At 44.6% G+C, this 18,035-nt stretch overlaps 1 protein-coding gene and 1 long non-coding RNA gene across 12 annotated transcripts in view; one reads left to right on the forward strand and one right to left on the reverse strand.

Moving 5' to 3' along the window:
* Positions 1-15,241, reverse strand: part of LOC138795896 (uncharacterized) — a 99,269-nt gene extending 84,028 nt beyond the window's left edge. For both annotated transcript variants that reach the window (XR_011363683.1, XR_011363684.1), the window contains exon 1: positions 15,025-15,241. This is a non-coding gene — a long non-coding RNA (uncharacterized lncRNA). The remainder of the gene's footprint in view (positions 1-15,024) is intronic.
* ZBTB38 (zinc finger and BTB domain containing 38) overlaps positions 1-18,035 on the forward strand; it is a 34,049-nt gene that overhangs the window by 7,542 nt on the left and 8,472 nt on the right. For 3 of the 10 annotated variants that reach the window (XM_069975602.1, XM_069975601.1, XM_069975606.1), the window contains 2 exons: positions 11,640-11,676; positions 15,062-15,286. The exons of 4 other annotated variants lie outside the window; for them this stretch is intronic. The gene's annotated coding sequence lies outside the window, so the exon portion shown is untranslated. Of the gene's footprint in view, positions 1-11,639; positions 11,677-15,061; positions 15,287-15,376; positions 15,456-18,035 lie in introns of those variants that run through there. 3 more of the 10 variants (XM_069975599.1, XM_069975604.1, XM_069975608.1) reach the window with 2 other exon arrangements.

An 18,035-nucleotide genomic window follows, 5' to 3' on the forward strand; every position in this document is an offset into this window, starting at 1 on the left:
GCAGGAAAAGACCACCTGTTCCATCTAGTCTAGTTCTAAATTGTTCAAGACATAGAGGCTGGAGACTGGCTGCATCCACTGCAGACACAGAGGAGAAGCTGCTTTATATCTTTCCTTTTATTCCCTCAGAAGTCGCCCCAGGATCATGTAGGACATTAGGGAGAAGCTGCTGAGCCAGTGTGATAAATAACTCCCCTGGTATATGACTGGCCATTTATAAAGGAGCAGGAGTCGGAGTCGGGAGTCGAAGTTGAGTCAGTCCTAATAAAATTCAGGAGTCGGAGTTGGAGTCGGAGCTGTGGCTTACCGACTCTACAGCCCTGTTCACAAGTCTACTTACAATACATGGAAAATAAAAAAGAATGCATGTACCTAATGGTAGACATTGACCTTTGACAGAAATCAAATGCAATGCAAGGTTTTCAGCCAAACTCAAAAACCATCTCAAGAACTGAGCGGTATGAATCTACCAGCCAGACATGAATGATATCACACACGTACATGTTGGACAGTCTCGTTTTGATGATAAGATCCATCCCAACATCAGCCCCTTGCACCAGGTGCATGGGAACAGTGCAAATGTCCCTGCTGAAAACCAGCATCAGATTTGTCCATTTTTTGTTTACTGATCAGTAGGCCTTATTCACACGTTCCGTAATTTACGGATCCGTATTTCCGGATCCGAGTTAGTGCACATTGAAGTCTATTGGGTTATTCACACGATCAGTAGCAGAAATGGATGAAAATCAATCCGTAAAAAAAAAAGGGCATGTCCTAGTGCGGACCGGGTGCGGACCCAGATTTTTTTGCGGATCCTCTCATTGAAATCAATTGGTTACGGATTGTTTACGGATTGTAACATGTTGGCATCCGTATTTCCGCAAAAAAATCCGGATGAAGTGCATTGAAAAGCAATGAGTAGTAAAAAAATGTAATTACGGAAATACGGATGGAATACGGATGGAATACGGATGTCCAATCCGCAATTTCTCACGGGTTGTTTCAGGACCAGAAAAAAATACTGAACGTGTGCATAAGGCCGTAGAGCTACAGAAGTCTGGCAAAGGCTTATCTTGTTCCACCTACTGTAATATCATACATGTATATTGGAAAGTCATGACAGATATCTATTGGCTAACAATTATATGTGTGTAGCCAACCTTAGAAGCTTGTGCCTGCGCTTCTCAGCCATAACGGCAGTAGGGAATGTAAGTAGTTTGTTCCCATAAACATGGTCAAGGTGTAGGAAAATATACTGGTGCCTACATCATTAGGGTACGTTTACACTGAGGAAAACAGGCAGGGCTGTATTAACAGCTGCTGCTTCCCTAGGCACTAAACCTGAAGACACGCCATCTTTATGCACCTATTGGCGATACCAGACCTGACCAATACCACCATACCCCCCACCCCCCTGGAAAAGACACCAGATTTATTGGCAAGTCTGAACGGAAGGAGGAAAACTAAAAAACTAAAAAATAAAAAAATAGTTTTTTCTGTCCCCCCTGCTCCCTGGTGCTGCCCCCCTGCAAGGTGCTGCCCTAGGCAACGGACCACAGGTGCCTAGTGGTAAATACGGCCCTGAAAACAGGCGGAAATTCTGAGCAAAATCCAAGCTGCGGACTCCACTCCAAAATCCCGCCTGCCTCACTGTCTCAATGTTATGTATAGGGAGCCTCTTCTCTGTGTGGATCTCTGCTAAAATAATTGACATGTCAACTCTTTGAGCGGAGAGCTGCAGAAAGCAAAGGCACCCTGTACACAACACTGAGACAGTGAGGCAGGCGGGATTCCGAGCTGAGTCCGCGGCGGGGGTTCCGCTTGGAGTTTCTAGGTATTTTCCGCAGTGTGAACACACCCTTACTAGTGGGGGCTAGCTGTAACTAACAGCTGACATCCAGTTGTTTAGCCAGTATTGGATATTGCTCAGATTTTGACCATTTAACTCTGTAGATACTGTTGTCCATAGAAAATGAAGCCTTAGGCTATGTTCACACTGCGTATATGTCCGGCCGCGAAAATATACATATAAATATACATATACGCGGTAAACTCCGGCCGGAGATTTACGCTACTTGCGGCCGGCTACGTACGGACCGCGAACTTACGCCCGAAGTCTACTTACACTTCCCGAGCGCCCTATGTAGCGATCTGACAGCTGTCTTTTACTTGGATATCTTCGCCTAGCCCCGGACACCCCACAGAACCTTTTGGATCGGCACAAAAAGCTGCAAAAATGAAGAAATCACCACTACGTACGGGACCGCATGTAACGCTACGGGCGTAAGTTACGGCATTTTCGTCCGCAAACAATGGTCTGGTTCATTTTTTACGCCGCCACGTACGATCCGGGCGTAAGTTCGTACGTAGTGTGAACTGTGCAGCCGTACTTCGTATACTTTCCATTATACGCAAACTACGTAAGTCTCCGGCCGCTTATTCACGGAATGCGCTACGGCCAGAAACTTACGTAGTGTGAACATAGCCTAACTCTAGGCAGGTAATTTTTAGATTAACAGAGACCTCAGACTGGTGTTCCTTTCACACAGAACTTCTCAACTCAACTTGTGTTCAGGCCACTGAGACTACGGAACTGAAGTTTCTAGGCCACATTACAGATCACAGGGCAACCACTCACCTAGTATGAACCAGTCACCAGTGCTTTAAAGAGGTTATCCAGCGCTACAAAAACATGGCCACTTTCTTCTACAGAACAGCACTACTCTTGTCTCCAGTTCAGCTGTGGTTTGCAATAAAGATCAATTCACTTCAATGGAATTACAAAACCTGCAGCCAAACGGAGACAAGAGTCATGTTGTCTCTAGAAGAAAGTGGCCATGTTTTTGTAGTGCTGGCTAACATCTTTAAAGCGCCTCTGTACCCACAATCTCCCCCCCCCCAACCCCCAACCGCTTGTACCTTCGGATAGTTCCTTTAAATCAAAGATCTGTCCTGGGGTCCGTTCGGCAGGTAATGCAGTTATTGTCCTAAAAAACAACTTTTAAACTTGCAGCCCTGTGTCAAACGGCTGGGGCTTAGATTGTGTATGCATTAGGCTGGCACAACCTCTCCGTCCCTCCTCCCCACCCTCCTCATCATTAGGAATGCTCCAGGCAGATTGTCTCCTATTCCCCACTTGTGTTAGCACAGCACATGGGCTGGATCGTTAAGGCACTTGTGCAGTGTTCAGACAGGAGAAAATTTTCTAGTGGCATTCCTAATGATTAAGAGGGTGGGGAAGAGGGTACAAAGTTAGGGCACAGATATTGTAGGCCACGGCCGTTTGACACGGGGCTGCCAGTTTAAAAGTTGATTTTTAGGACAATAACTGCATCACCTGCTGAACGGACCCCAGGACAGATCTTGGAATAAAAGCAGCTATCCGAAGGTACAAGTGGTTTGGTCAAGCAGATTATGAGTACACAGTCGCTTTAAAGCTAACCCCTCCTAATCCCAGATGAAGCTTCAACACATTGGTTCCCCACAGAGCTGATATCTCAGCCCACGCAGGCCTCCCAGGGTTAACGCCTAACCCACACTACTTTAGTGACCATACAGAGCTTCCCCAATTGCCTTCTCCTTTAGTTGAAGGCACTCTCAGACCCAGGGCCGTTTTAATACATAGGTGGGCCCAGTGCACAGCCCTCAAGAGTGGGCCCCACCCCTTCCCTTTCGGCACATTGTATAATGTACTGAATTTGCCCCCACACTGTATCAAGAGCCCCAATACATACAGTAGTTACCTTATAACACTATTTCCACCATACAGTGATTACATATTACATAAAAACTGCACTAAACAAAACAGAAAGATATCACCAATGATACTATTACATAATACCGCCACATCATGACCCCTAACACTACAACCCTATAACAGAGTGCAGTTACATCCAGTGACTCACTGGGGGCGTCTTCTCCGATCAGAGTCTGTCACCTTTTCTTTTTCTCTCCATCCAGCCTGGGCCACCTTGAAGTCTTCTCCTGGCTGTAAATCTTCTCTCCAGTATCTGCCAGACAAATATTTTAGGCTCCAACACATACAGTAGTTAGGTCCCTTATACCCCTATACAGTAGTTACACCCCTCTGTACCCCTACATAGTTACACCCCTCTGTGCCTCCATAGTTTTAAGGTGTCCCTGTAGTATATAGACCCACATGTGCTCCTCCAGTTATAAACAGCCCTCCTGTGCGCTCCCCCATTAGTATATAGCCCCCCTGTGCACTCTCCCCAGTAGTATATAGCCCCCCTGTGCTCTACCATAATAGTATATAGCCCCCCTGTGCTCTCCCCCAATAGTATATAGCCCCCCTATGCTCTCCCACAATAGTATATAGCCCCCCTGTGCTCTCCCACAATAGTATATAGTCCCCTGTGCTCTCCCACAATAGTATATAGCCCCCCTGTGCTCTCCCCCAATAGTATATAGCCCCCTGTGCTCTCCCCCCAATAGTATATAGCCCCCCTGTGCTCTCCCCCAATAGTATATAGCCCCCTGTGCTCTCCCCCAATAGTATATAGCCCCCCTTTGCTCTCCCCCAATAGTATATAGCCCCCCTGTGCTCTCCAATAGTATATAGCCCCCCTATGCTCTCCCACAATAGTATATAGCCCCCCTGTGCTCTCCCACAATAGTATATAGCCCCCCTGTGCTCTCTCAATAGTATATAGCCCCCCTGTGCTCTCCCCCCAATAGTATATAGCCCCCCTGTGCTCTCCCCCAATAGTATATAACCCCCCTGTGCTCTCCCCCCAATAGTATATAGCCCCCCTGTGCTCTCCCCCCAATAGTATATAGCCCCCCTGTGCTCTCCCCCATAGTATATAGACCCCTGTGCTCCCCAATAGTATATAGCTCCCCTGTGCTCCCCAATAGTATATAGCTCCCCTGTGCTCCCCAATAGTATATGGCTCCCCAATAGTATATAGCTCCCCTGTTCTCCCCAATAGTATATAGCTCCCCTGTGCTCCCCAATAGTATATAGCTCCCCTGTGCTCCCGAATAGTATATAGCCCCCTGTGCTCCCCAGTAGTATATAGCTCCCCTGTGCTCCCCCATAGTATATAGCTCCCCTGTGCTCCCCCATAGTATATAGCCCCCTGTGCTCCCCGATAGTATATAGCCCCCTGTGCTCCCCAATAGTATATAGCCCCCTGTGCTCCCCAATAGTATATAGCCCCCTGTGCTCCCCAGTAGTATATAGCTCCCCTGTGCTCCCAATAGTATATAGCCCCCTGTGCTCCCCCATAGTATATAGCCCCCTGTGCTCCCCCATAGTATATAGCCCCCTGTGCTCCCCAATAGTATATAGCTCCCCTGTGCTCCCCCACAGTATATAGCCCCCCTGTGCTCCCCCATAGTATATAGCCCCCTGTGCTCCCCCATAGTATATAGCCCCCTGTGCTCCCCCACAGTATATAGCCCCCCTGTGTTCCCCCATAGTATATAGCCCCCTGTGCTCCCCCATAGTATATAGACCCCCTGTGCCCCCCCATAGTAAATGCGCTCCCCCTCCCATATAACATTGAAAAAAACAAACACTTTTACTCACCTAGGTCCACGCGTTCCTCTTCTCTTCCCTCTTGTGGCCGCACTTCCTGCGGTCACAAGAGGCTGCACTCCCCTTACCCTCGCGCTGACGCTCCAGTGACGTCGGGCGCTATAGGGAGAGTGCGGCCTCTTGTGACCGCAGAAAGTGCGGCCACAAGAGTCACTGACAGGGAGGGAGCCAATGGCTCTCTCTCTGTCAGTATCACTGCTGCTGAAGCGCCGCAGCGGGCGGAGGGGGGCAGTGGCGGACGTGGGGGCGCTGCAGGGGGCGCCATGGAGGGGTAAGTAGATTACACATCCATGGCGCTTCCCCCTGACAGGCTGGTGGCCGGAGCCCTGTGCGACCGCACTGGTCGCACATAGATACGGCCGGCCTGCTCGGGGGGGGGCCCCTTTAACCAGTGGTCCCGGTGCACGTGCACCATGTGCCCTCTGGTTAAAGCGGCCCTGCTCAGACCACTACTGTAAAGCAGGACAATTTCCAGGCTGTGCTTGGTAATACAACAATACCAATGGGTCCTCACAGTACACTAGATGGTCCATTACTCAGAGTCTCTCCTGACACCGCATTACTCATTAGACTCTCATGATGTACAAGCTGTTCTGACCTTCAGCCCACAAACACTACAATACTTTAGCTTGCTTCCTGGAGCCTAAATTCTGCTATTACATCTGGCTTCAACCACTCATTCTTCCTGATACCATCTACTTATAGATCAACCTGGTTTCTTTAAAAAAAAAAAAAAAAAAAAGGCACAATAAAAACAAACAAAACAGGTGAATTTTGCTCTCCCCCCCCCCCCCCCAAAAAAAATAGTATTAATATTGAATTTTTATTTTGTTAACGCAATTAAACTGTGTGTAAGCATACCCTAAGAATTCTGCTGAAGGTACAGCTATTAAAGGGGTTATCCAGGTCACTAAAACAATATTCTAAACAATCCCCCTTCCCAATACCACCCTATGTCTAATATACATGTATAATCTATATTGCAACCTTTCCCTGTTTTTTTTCTCATTTTTATCCGCTCCGATCTAAATTCATCTCCTTTGTGTCCACTCTGACAACACATTGCTCCCTGTTCCCCCCTCCCTTTGTAGTCACAGGACATGTGATCTCCTCTCTGGGGCCGGGTTGGCTGTCTATTGACTTGGAGACATCATCTCCATGCACCTGTTCACTAGTGAAAGTGCTGCTTCCATAGACTTACATGTGTCCCTGAGCCTAGGTTTCTGTAATATGTAAGCGCATAGCTACACCATGCGTGCATCAGCTCTGCTATACCATGCGCGCATCAGCTCTGCTACACCATGCACACGTCAGCTCTGCTACATCATCAGCAAATATGGAATACATACTGGGGTGATGTGATACAAAATCAGTGAAAAAAACAGTCCTGTGTTTACTGTGCAATAGTAATGACAACAGTGGGCAGGAAAGAAAGCTAAGGGGGCAAGTATGCAAACGGACCAATCAGGGAGATGGATGATGGGAAATGTAGTTTCCTATCATGGTTATAGATTGGCTTTTTAGAAAAACTTGTAACTCAGGAATGCCAGCAGCTAGAAAGACAGGAGATGGCTCAAAATACTCAAGAGGACTTGGTGAGTAAGAGCAGCTAGCATTTAATTTTTTAGCTCTTAGGTGGATAACCCCTTTAAATGTAATTGGTGGTCTTTGAGTTAAAAAAAAATTCTGAATGGCCATAGTCTATAACACCCCAAGAATATGTGCTGTATCTTTATGTGAGATGCAGTATATCTTTAATGTCTCAAGAAGAAGTGTGTTGTGCAGTGTCACTTATCCAATCTTTTGGGACTATATGGTATTACACAAGTATATCATGCTGTAATGCATTTACAAGGTTTTTAATTCACAGCCTATTTGCTTTATTCAGTGAACGCTAGAGACAAAGCTTCGTCTTACATATTTGCTAAATCCAATCATTTATAATATACACCAATCATATATAACATTAAAACCACTGACAAGTGAATAACAAGAATTATCTCCTGACAATGGCACCTGTCAAGAAGTGGGATTTATGATGCAGCAAGTAAACAGACAGTTCTTTTAGCTGATGTATTGGAAGTGGGAAAAATGAGCAAGAGTAATTGTCCTTACACGGGCTGATTATCGGTCAGTAACGTTGCTAGAAACGCTCCTGCAGCCGATAATCAGCCCGTGTAAAAGTGACAGCGATCAGTCGAAGCAAAAGGGCTGTTCGCATCTTTTGCTTATAAATTTATCTTTATGGGCCACACATATGCCTGTGTAAACATGGTTTTGGTGGCCAAGAAAGATAAACAGAAACTGACAGAACAGATATGTATATTTGCGTGCTGTCAGTTTCCAGACCACAGTCTATACTTACCAGCCATGCTGCTTGTAATCCAGCATCTGGTTCTCTGTCCGCTGCTATAAGTTCAGGCCATCAAAGGGAGGAGGCGGAGCCTGAAGATACCACCTGCAAGAGCAATGGATAGCCAGATACAGGATCACAACCAGCATGGTTGGTAAGTATAGACTGCTGCTTGTTATCTAGTGATACAAGGAGCGTTCATGCAGCTTATCATTCCGTGTAAAGGCACAGCCCACACAAGGTGCCCATTTCACTGATCAGTGCTCATCTGCGACCCCCACGGCCAAGAAATCCGTGTGTCTAAAAAAAAAGACCCTAAGGATCTGAGTGACTTTGACAAGGGCTAGATTGTGATGGTTAGATAACTGGGTAAGAACATTTTCTAAAAACATCAGGTCTTGTGGGGTGTTGCAGGCATGGTTGGTACCTACCAAAAGTGGTCAAAAGAAGGACAACCAGGGACATGGCGACAGAGTCATAAACACTAAAGGTTCTCTGATGCACTTAGGAAGTGAAGGCTAGTTAGTCTGACAGATGTGCCTAGGTGTATATCTGAGGAGTAGCACTAATTTTGACCACTTTGGGAATATGGCAAGCTAGCGGAGGTGGTGTGTTGCTCTGGACAATGTTCTGCTGGCAAATTTTATGTCCTAGCATTCCTTTACGGCAGTGGCCTTGTTCAGCAGGACAATCCAGTCAGCACTTCCACCTTAAAACATTCTTTTATTGTAGATATATTAAAATCCAAATGTGAACATCCATAGGAAAACTTTCGACGGATGTTCACATTTGGATTTTAATATTTCTACAATAAAAGGATGTTTTAAGGTGGAAATGCTGACTGGATTTTTTCTTCATACTGCTTTCCCTGCAGTGTTGGAGGTCTGTTTACACTGACCAGGTGAGCCGTCTTTTTTCTGTCAATCTGCTCTAAACACTGCTAAAATATTACTGGAATGGTTTGAGGAACATAACAAGGACTTCAAGATGTTAACTTTGGTCCCCAAATTCCCCAGATTTCAATCCAATTGAGCATCTATAGGATGTGTCAGTAAAATAGGTCCAATCCATGGAGGACACACGTCACTTGGATTACTGCTATTGCTTGCTTTATGAGAGGGTATTTATGTAAATTGGCATACAATATGTTATGGCATATACACGCTAGTAATTGGCACAGACAAAATAATATGTACAGATAATACATCAGTGAATATGCTCACTTTCTGTCTCCTTTATTGCTATTTCTGAATGTTCTCATTGCATCTGTTCCTTTTGGCCTGTGTGGGTGGACAGAATGTCAAAGCTGTATCAGTGTGACAAATCCTCCTTAGGGTATATTCACACATACAAATTGATCAAGATAAATAAGTGGATGAACTCATCAAATCCACAGTATCAAATCTGCAGCCAGTTATCTTTCAGCAGTAAATTATCTCTCCCATCCGGGCTCCGTCCTCCCCATACACAGGAACATTCAACGCAGCCGAGCATTCTCTATGGGGAATGGTAAGCCACAGCCAAAGAGCTCTGACTGCGGCTCAGAACAAAGAGGTTGAGCGGTGATTTTTCCATCATGCCCATACTGACATAATCTCTCAGTGGTCAGGAATGCCCCAGCGATGCGAGCAGTGGGTACCACCAAAAAAGTATAAGGCCAATGGAGAACTTTACTGTCTAGGTTACACAACCATGTCAAGTGAGCATCTTGTATGTAGGCATTAGACCATTCATATGTGTTCTCATAAAGGTTCTGTTTTCGCCTTCTAGAGTAGCGTGTAGGCCCAATCCTATGATATTTTGCCCAATCCCTTGTCTTCTCTAGAACTAAAAAAAATTGTTTTGGTGATAAAGAATATTATCATCATCCATAATGATGCCTGAAATGTAGTATAAATCTTGAGAGATAGAATAGCCGGTCCGCCCGATTAAAATACTTTCCTACATGTAGAAAGTTTTCCTACAGTGGAAAAATACACATCCAGCAATACTCTCTGATGTGGAACCACAGGTGTGTTGACCTTACAACTAGTTTTAGCCTTACACTTAAAATAAAAATAAAGAAACGTTATGGGATGTACTTTTCGTGGTTAGTCATTTTACAATATAGCTGGCCGAACCTGTTGCTTTTCTTTTGGCCTGTGTGGGTTGACACAATGGAGAAGTTATATCAGGGTGACAAATTCTTTAGGGTATGCTCACATATACTGTATACATATTTGATTAAGTTGATTTGGAAGCTTTCCAACATGTGGAAAGTTTTCCTGTTTCCATCGGGATTGGCAGACTATTTGGTGTATACAGGCGTTACACTACAGAAGACGGGTAACAGGCACTCTGAAACACTGAGCTGTGTGTGGGTTTCCACTGTGCGGTCTACTCATTGGTAAGATAGTTATGACTACAGGAAAACTTTCAGCCTTTTGTAAGAAGTTCTGCAGCAATGTCCCTGAGGTCACTTTTTGAGCACAGAGGGTGCAGGTTGAGTTTTTTTTTTGCATCTTTAGTATCCAGGAACCCCGCTAAAGGGATTATCTGAACTTAGAAAAACATAGCAGTTTCCTTCCAAGACACAGTGCCATACCTGTCCTCAGATTGTCTAGTACATTTACTTTAGTGGTGTTGCTTTTTTAAATAAAAAAATGTTTTTCTGGACAATCCCTTTAAGGAGACTGTCCTCTATTTATAGTACTACTGTACAATCATTAGAATTTTACTAAAACATGTTGTACATAGGGTAGATTTACTGATGTCACAAAACTAAGTGTCATTGTACAGTACAGGGCTACATGAAATAAATTCTATACACACAAGACAGCTTGTTCTGAGAAGACAGGAAGTGGGTCAGTCATATTTTGCAAGGCTGATCTCAGCAATCTGGTCAGATGCCAAATTCACAGATTCGCTTACTGTGGCCCGTCTCGGCTGAGTGCAGGCCTGTAATTCTATATTCTAGCTATGAGCCATTGCTTTATCTGCGTATAGCTGGTATACAGCGGCCATACACACGGAGATTAGTTACAAGGTACTTCTAGAGTTCAGTCTTCAAATGACTGGAAAATAACAACGGCTTCAGAGCTCATAGATGTATCGCAGCGGTACTCTTTCCTGGTACTGCTTGCTGTTCATTTGTCTGTACAGGATTCTTTTTTTTGGTGTCCACAAACCAATGAATGAACGCAAAGAATTAATTTATTTTATTTTTTTCCAATTATGACATCTTAAAGAAGATCTCATTAAGGATTCAAAAACCCATCAGAAATGCAATTTTATATATATATATATATATATATATATATATATATATTTACATGTATTCTTTATAATGAGATATTATTTTTTGAGGTTACAGGCCGAAAGCCCGAGGCTGCACTACTGACAGATTTTAACATCTACCCTTCTTATTTGTGCTAGTTATAGTATAGTCACAGACACTATATTACGAGATACCCACACATTTCACACTGCAACTATTCAAGCCTTGGCATTAGATGTGGTTGTATTGGTAACTTGGGTGTTTAGCTAGATTATTTTTACATGGTAGTTAGGGAACCACATAAAACTATCTCTTGCTGTGCTTTTCCAAAACACCTTAAAGTGTGACTGTCATTATAACTTTCAAAGCCTAAACTAACAGTAGGTGTGATATAAAGCAAGTTTGCAATTTACATGACTCTCTGTACTGGCCAGACTTCAAGTAATTAGTCTCCTTTTTTCAACCAGAACAAGACTAAAAAGCTTCAGGAGACATGGATTTCTGGTAAGTATAGCTTTCTTTTAAAGCGACCCACAATCTGTCCCTCCCAAACCATTTGTACCTTCAGATAGCTGCTTTTAATCCAAGATCTGTCCTGGGGTTCGTTCAGTAGGTGATGCAGTTATTGTCCTAAAAAACAATGGCCGTGGCCTAAAATTTCTGTGCCCTAACTTTGCACCACCCCTCCGTCCCTCCTCCCCACCCTCTTCATCATTAGGAATGCCCCTAGAACATTTTCTCTTGTCTGAACATTACAAAGGTGCCTTAACAATCCAGCCCATGTGCTGTGCTGACACAGGTGAGGAATAGTAGAAAATCTGCCTGGAGCATTGCTAATGATGAGGAGGGCGGGGAGGAGGGACAGAGAGGGTGTGCCAGCCTAATGCATACACAATCTAAGCCACGGCCATTGGGCACAGTGCTGCCAGTTTAAAAGTTGATTTTTAGAACAATAACTGCATCACCTGCCGAACCGACTCCAGGACAGATCTTGAATTAAAAGCAGCTACCTGAAGGTACAAGGGGGTTGGGGGGGGGCAGGTTGTGGGTACAGAGTCACTTTAAAGCATGATAGCAACAAAAAATTGATGTAAATTGCAAACTTGCTTTCGTCACATCCCCTGCTGATTTAGATATTTAAAGTTATATCGTCAGGTACACTATAAGTGTCCCTTAATCTCCCTTGCTGTACTTGAAATCAACATTGACCTCTAGGTGAGCTTGTGGTGGGCTTGTGTTCAATACAAAGCATATGATCTAATGAGCTGTGGCTGTCAGGGCATGATGGGATTTGTAGTTTTGCAACGGCTGCAGAACCACAGGTTGGATAACCCTGCATTGGGGAACCCTGCATAGAATTCCAGTCATACTCTTGCTATGCAAGGAACCCACATAACAAGACACCAGTATTACAAATAGCCCATGGTAAGTGCAGAAGGGGGATTTGTTACAAATTTTTCTAATTCCACTGCAGATACCAAATCAGAATCCCCAAAAAATCCATGTTTCCATTGTTATGGCAATCACTGCTCTAACTTAGGATTTGAAATATCACTCTCAGTCGATGATGTCCTGTAGAATCGATGTTGGTAGGCAGACACGGATGAGCCCTACTGGATTAAGCTTATTCACAGCATAACAAACTGAGCAGTACTATTTAGCATCAGATTATGTGAAATAACTTATTCCCATTTTAATGAATATAGTTACACTTGTAGGGCCCATACCTCTAGGTCACTTACCTCACTTGCTGGTTCCAGCTCCAGCTCCATGACCCGCTCTGTGCTCCTGCCTATGTCCTATCTCTTACCTCTTTTGCTGGGTCAAGCTTCATTTCCCTCCTCTGTGCTCCTGCCTACGTCCTGTCACTTACCTCTCTGATTGGGTATAGCTCCATGTCCTGCCCTGTGCTCCTGTCTAAGTCCTTTCACTTACCTCTCTGATTGGGTATAGCTCCATATCCTGCCCTGTGCTCCTGCCCAAGTCCTGTCACTTACCTCTCTGATTGGGTATAGCTCCATGCCCCGCTCTGTGCTCCTGCCATGCTGTTGCTCCTTCTTCCTCCTGCAGTTCCAAGCCTGGCCTGTAGTACACAAGCACTGACCCCTGCTATACACATACCAAAAGTATGTCCCCTTCCTATCACAGTTCCGCAGAACCTATTTAAGCCTGCTCCTTTCTGCTTGAGTGTTGTTGGTGTTCTTAGTGTCTATTGCCGAAGGTGTTCTGTTCTTAATTCTGCTTTCCTTTGTATTGACCTCTGCCAAGTTTCTGGTTCTTTCTCTGTCTGTTCCCTCCTGTCACCGACCCATAATTGTCGATTTAGAACCTGTGCCACCTGTCTCGCCCTTCTTACCTGTGACTGACCTGTTTCTCGTGTACCACTGTGTCTGACCTGGACTGCTGACTATGCCTACTTGCCCTATCCCCTGGTGCCACCCACCAGTACCATCTGGTCTGCTGGGACAGCCGCTACCCAGCCTTTATTCTTTAGAATCCTTTCTGAGTAGGGCCTGCTGTATAGTAAGGGCACCCTCCTAAATGTTTTACAATGTTTCCTCCCTTTTAGGAGATCATGTGTATTGTTTGGCCCTTAGGCTGGAATTTACTGTCTTTTTCACTGGCCCAGATTAGCCGCCAGCAAGTCTTTATGGTTGGATACAAGTTCACTGCTGCCATGGGACTATGTTTTATAGCTTTGGCCTGGGATTAATGTAAATGTTTGAGATCTATGATATATTATTGTAGTTTATTATCGTACCTGTATTTTGCATGCACTGTTCCTTTAATAAGTGGAAGGCTTTAGATGCAAATTACAGTAATATAATATAAGCTGTCTTCTCGCCCAGGTTGTTCGCCCATGATACTGGGGTTGCAGCCTATTCATGTAGCTACTATAGGCTCCACAATGGCGCAGAGTGCAGTGAAGCATAAGAGGAATACTCCCTGACCAGGTGACCCTCACAGTAAGATGTGTCTGGGCTACTGCTTCACTGACTCCAACCAGTTCTAGGGGTTATAGCTGGAAAGCCATGCGCTTTTAACTGTCAGAATTCTTTGCTGGACTACAAGGCCCAGCATGTTCTAGTATAGCCCCCAATTTCACATTCTGTTCTTTTGACAACTGATAGCAATCTGCAGGACAAAACCGCACTTGTCTGAACTGTGTTATTGTGACTTCAGTGATCCAGAGCCAGGGGTGCACGGCCCTTCCTCACCTGTGCTATCCATCTATGCCAGGGATGGCAAACCTTCTGCCCTCGAGCTGTTGCAAAACTACAATTCCCATCATGCCTGGAGAGCCAAAGCAAAGCTTTGGCTGTCCAGGCATGATGGGAATTGTAGTTTTGCAACAGCTGGAGGGCCGAAGGTTCCCCGTTCTTGATCTATGCTTTGCACTACAACCTCATACACTATGCACTAGTATCAGTACATATGAAGGCCATGTTCACATGGCGTAACAGACCGGCTGTTCCGTGACCCGGCTGGGTCACGGAGTGGCCGGTCTCTGAAAAGATCATCCCGGCCTTTACTGCAGTAACGGACTTCTGATGCGGGCGCATCCGTTCGCGCCTGCATTAAAACTTCCCACAGCACACTGCATGTGGCCGCAGCCGCTTGCTTTATAGTGTGCACTGACATGGTTTTCTGCGTCCGCTATTAGGGGTCCCGGCCGGAGTATATACTATGTGTATACGATCCAGCCAGGATCCCATAGACACATAGACAAAAAATATGTTGTGTGAACATAGCCTAAGATAGTAAAAAGCAGGTAAATAACATACAACACAGCTACTGCAGAACTACAAGTCGCAGCAACCACTACAACTACCAGCTATAGTCTCAAATAACCTTGAGGTTTTGCTTCTGTATTTGGCTCCTTTAACAGCCTCGGCCAGCCATCATGGAGGCTTTATAAGACCGTCACCAGCAGGCCCTCACCATCCATCCCCTCAGCGTGCATGTCACTGCCATTAGGTCATTGGGAGGCGAGGAGGAGCCTTTGACGCTCAGCACAGCATCTCCAGTCAGTACACGAGCGCCACCTGGTGGCAGAGAGCCGCACACAGCTCCATACAACTCACTGCCTGTAAACATCACCGGCTGCACGGAGGTAAGGCTCAGCCAGGCTCAGCATGGCCTTGTCCCACCATACAATGGGTTAATAGGGGTCACAACTAATGCAAAGTGAACCCTGCAGGCAGCTTTCCGTGCTGGGGATGCTGTGAGGAAGCTTTGCAGCTGACTTCTGTGCTAGTTACAGTAGCTGTGTATTGTGCTTGGTAAGTGCAAGATGTTAGTGGCTTAGAAGTTGTCAGACCTCATCCCTGACCATATGTCAGGGTGCCTTGCTGCATGGCATGTGAAGAGGTCAGTCTATGGCAGCTGGGTGGGTGATGGGTGGCACTGGGGATGGGTATGACACTGGATTATATGTGAGATGCATTGCTGTAAGTATATTCCATATGTTTTCATGGAGAAGGCATCCCGGATAGATGTTATAGAGGGCGCTATGGTTCCCATCTCTCCGCCAGGCCTTCCGTATTATACGCAGTCAGGAAGTGGGGCATGACATGGCAGCACTGCACGCTCCATACTTCATCCTCAGCAGGTCCTGCCCATCTTTGGGCCTCGATCCGGAGTTAACCCTTTTATTCCTGTTAGTCGGCGTTTCCTCCAGTGCTGCTTGCATTCACCATTATAACCTCTCTACAAAGTCATACTGGACGGTTCTGGTTTATTTTTTAGTGATTCGTATTTGCAGGTTTTGTGTGCAGCCTTGGATAGGTATGAGGGGGGCGGTAAAAGGCCTACCTTTATATGTTTCCTGACGTTCAGCTCCGCTCCTGGAGTTCCAGGATGTAGTTGTTCATACAATGCGGATCGGCTTTGCATTATTTTTAAATACATTATTCTTTTCTTTAGCTTTAGATTTCCTGTAACTGATCTCCGTTGTGTGAACTATACCACACCATATCCTAAAGGGGTTTTCCGGTGGTTTAAAAAAACATACAGGCTAAGAGCAGGGTAAAAAAAAAAAAAAAAAAACCTTAAAGGGACATGCCAGCAAAATAATATGTTACTGGGAATGATGTAAAAATAAAAGCGATACTTAACTTTCCTGGTCCCCCATTCCCATTGCAACTACTGCTGGTTTCTCGCATTTAGTCTCATCCTTATGCAAGGAATCCAAGCAAGATCTACCTGCTCAGCCAATCACAGGTCGAGATGAGACTTTGCTGGGACCACTGATTGGCTGTGACAAATCACAGGAACCACAGAGAAGTGGTGAAAAACTGGGACTGGAAGTTGCCGGGGATCGGGTTAGGAGTATCTTCATTTTTTCTTTTTTACCACCTCCAGTTATAGATATAAAAATGACAACCCCTTTAAAAACAAAAGATGCAATAAGGAATCTTTTTCACAGAGACAATTTAAATGCTTTTATTGTATATTAAAAAAAAATAATGGCAAATCCTATGGTTTAGAGATGAGCGAAACATGAGCACGCTTGGGTTTGTCTGATATGGAACACTTTGCATTTTATTGGATGTTGGATGCAGCCCTAAGGCTGCCTGGAAAACAGGGTTCGCTCATCTCTAATGTGGGTATAAATATATGTAAACTACATGTATGTAAACTATGTAAAAGGTGTGTAAAGTACCTGTTTCCTTTCATCTATTCGAAGAAAAGTGTTAGAAAACAGCATCAGGTCAGCCCTAGCAATAGCTTGAGACTGGAGCCGGTTTATCAGCAGGGTGTACACCCTGTACCGTGATTAATTCACCCAGGGGAGGGACTGTGGTGTTGCACGTACAACTCTTCAGTTTTAACTCCTTTGTTCACCACAATGTAACTGTACACCATGCAAGAAATAAATAAATAAATCTCTGTGAGTGTAGGGCCTGCGTCCTGCACGTAATTATTAGGTGCACACTCAGGTAACATCTAGTGTACAAGTTACTGGAGCTTTCATTTTGGCTTCAAGTTAGTATTTTCAAGTTGTGGTCTACCCTTGTCATGATATAGAAAAATGTATGTACGTTCCTTTATGCAAGTCATCTGAATTAATCTACACCTTGATATATGTATAATATATATAGTGTTGGGTTCCTGTAACTACATTTACTACAGTAAAACATTGATAATATTATTTAAATTAAAGGAACTTTTTTTTTTATTGTTGTTGGCCTATCCTCATGATTGGTCACAGATATCCAATTGGCGGGGGTCTAATTTCCAGTATTTACGATGATCAGCTGTTTGCCAGAGCCGTAGACAAAGGTGGAAACAGACAGATCCATACATTGTATAGGGCCGTACTAGGTTACTGCAGCTCCTCTTGACATGAATGGCAGCTGAGCTGCTGTTGTTCCAATGGTGCCTGGGTCCTGGAATTGGGCAGGTGAGTAGGGATTATTTTTTTTATTTTTTAAGCCACCCTGACCCCATTGGGAAAAAAAACTGCAGTTTTAGTCAGTCCAAATATATCATATGGAAAGGAGGATGTCCTAATAGAATAAGTCCTTCAGTGACTTATTCTGCTGTGCTGACAGTTTCTGATGTGGGCTATAGATTTGTTCATCTATGCATGTAACATTAATGCCCTTTCTTTTGATTCTTGTACTATTTTTACCATGTTAAAATTTTATTATGGATTTGGCACAGTAGTATAAAATAAATTAATACATTAAAAAAGAATCCAAAGTGAAGACGGTATGCACAGCTTCTTTAACATTGTAGAAAAACTTTTATTTGGCATCCAACAGCAAACAGCACACAATTAAAAAACATGCCGAGGCCTTGCGGAGATAGACTCCTTAACTGTGGTCATGATTAAGGAGTCTATCTCCGCAACGCTT

Source organism: Dendropsophus ebraccatus, chromosome 6, assembly GCF_027789765.1.
Source record: "Dendropsophus ebraccatus isolate aDenEbr1 chromosome 6, aDenEbr1.pat, whole genome shotgun sequence".
Lineage (NCBI taxonomy): Eukaryota > Metazoa > Chordata > Amphibia > Anura > Hylidae > Dendropsophus > Dendropsophus ebraccatus.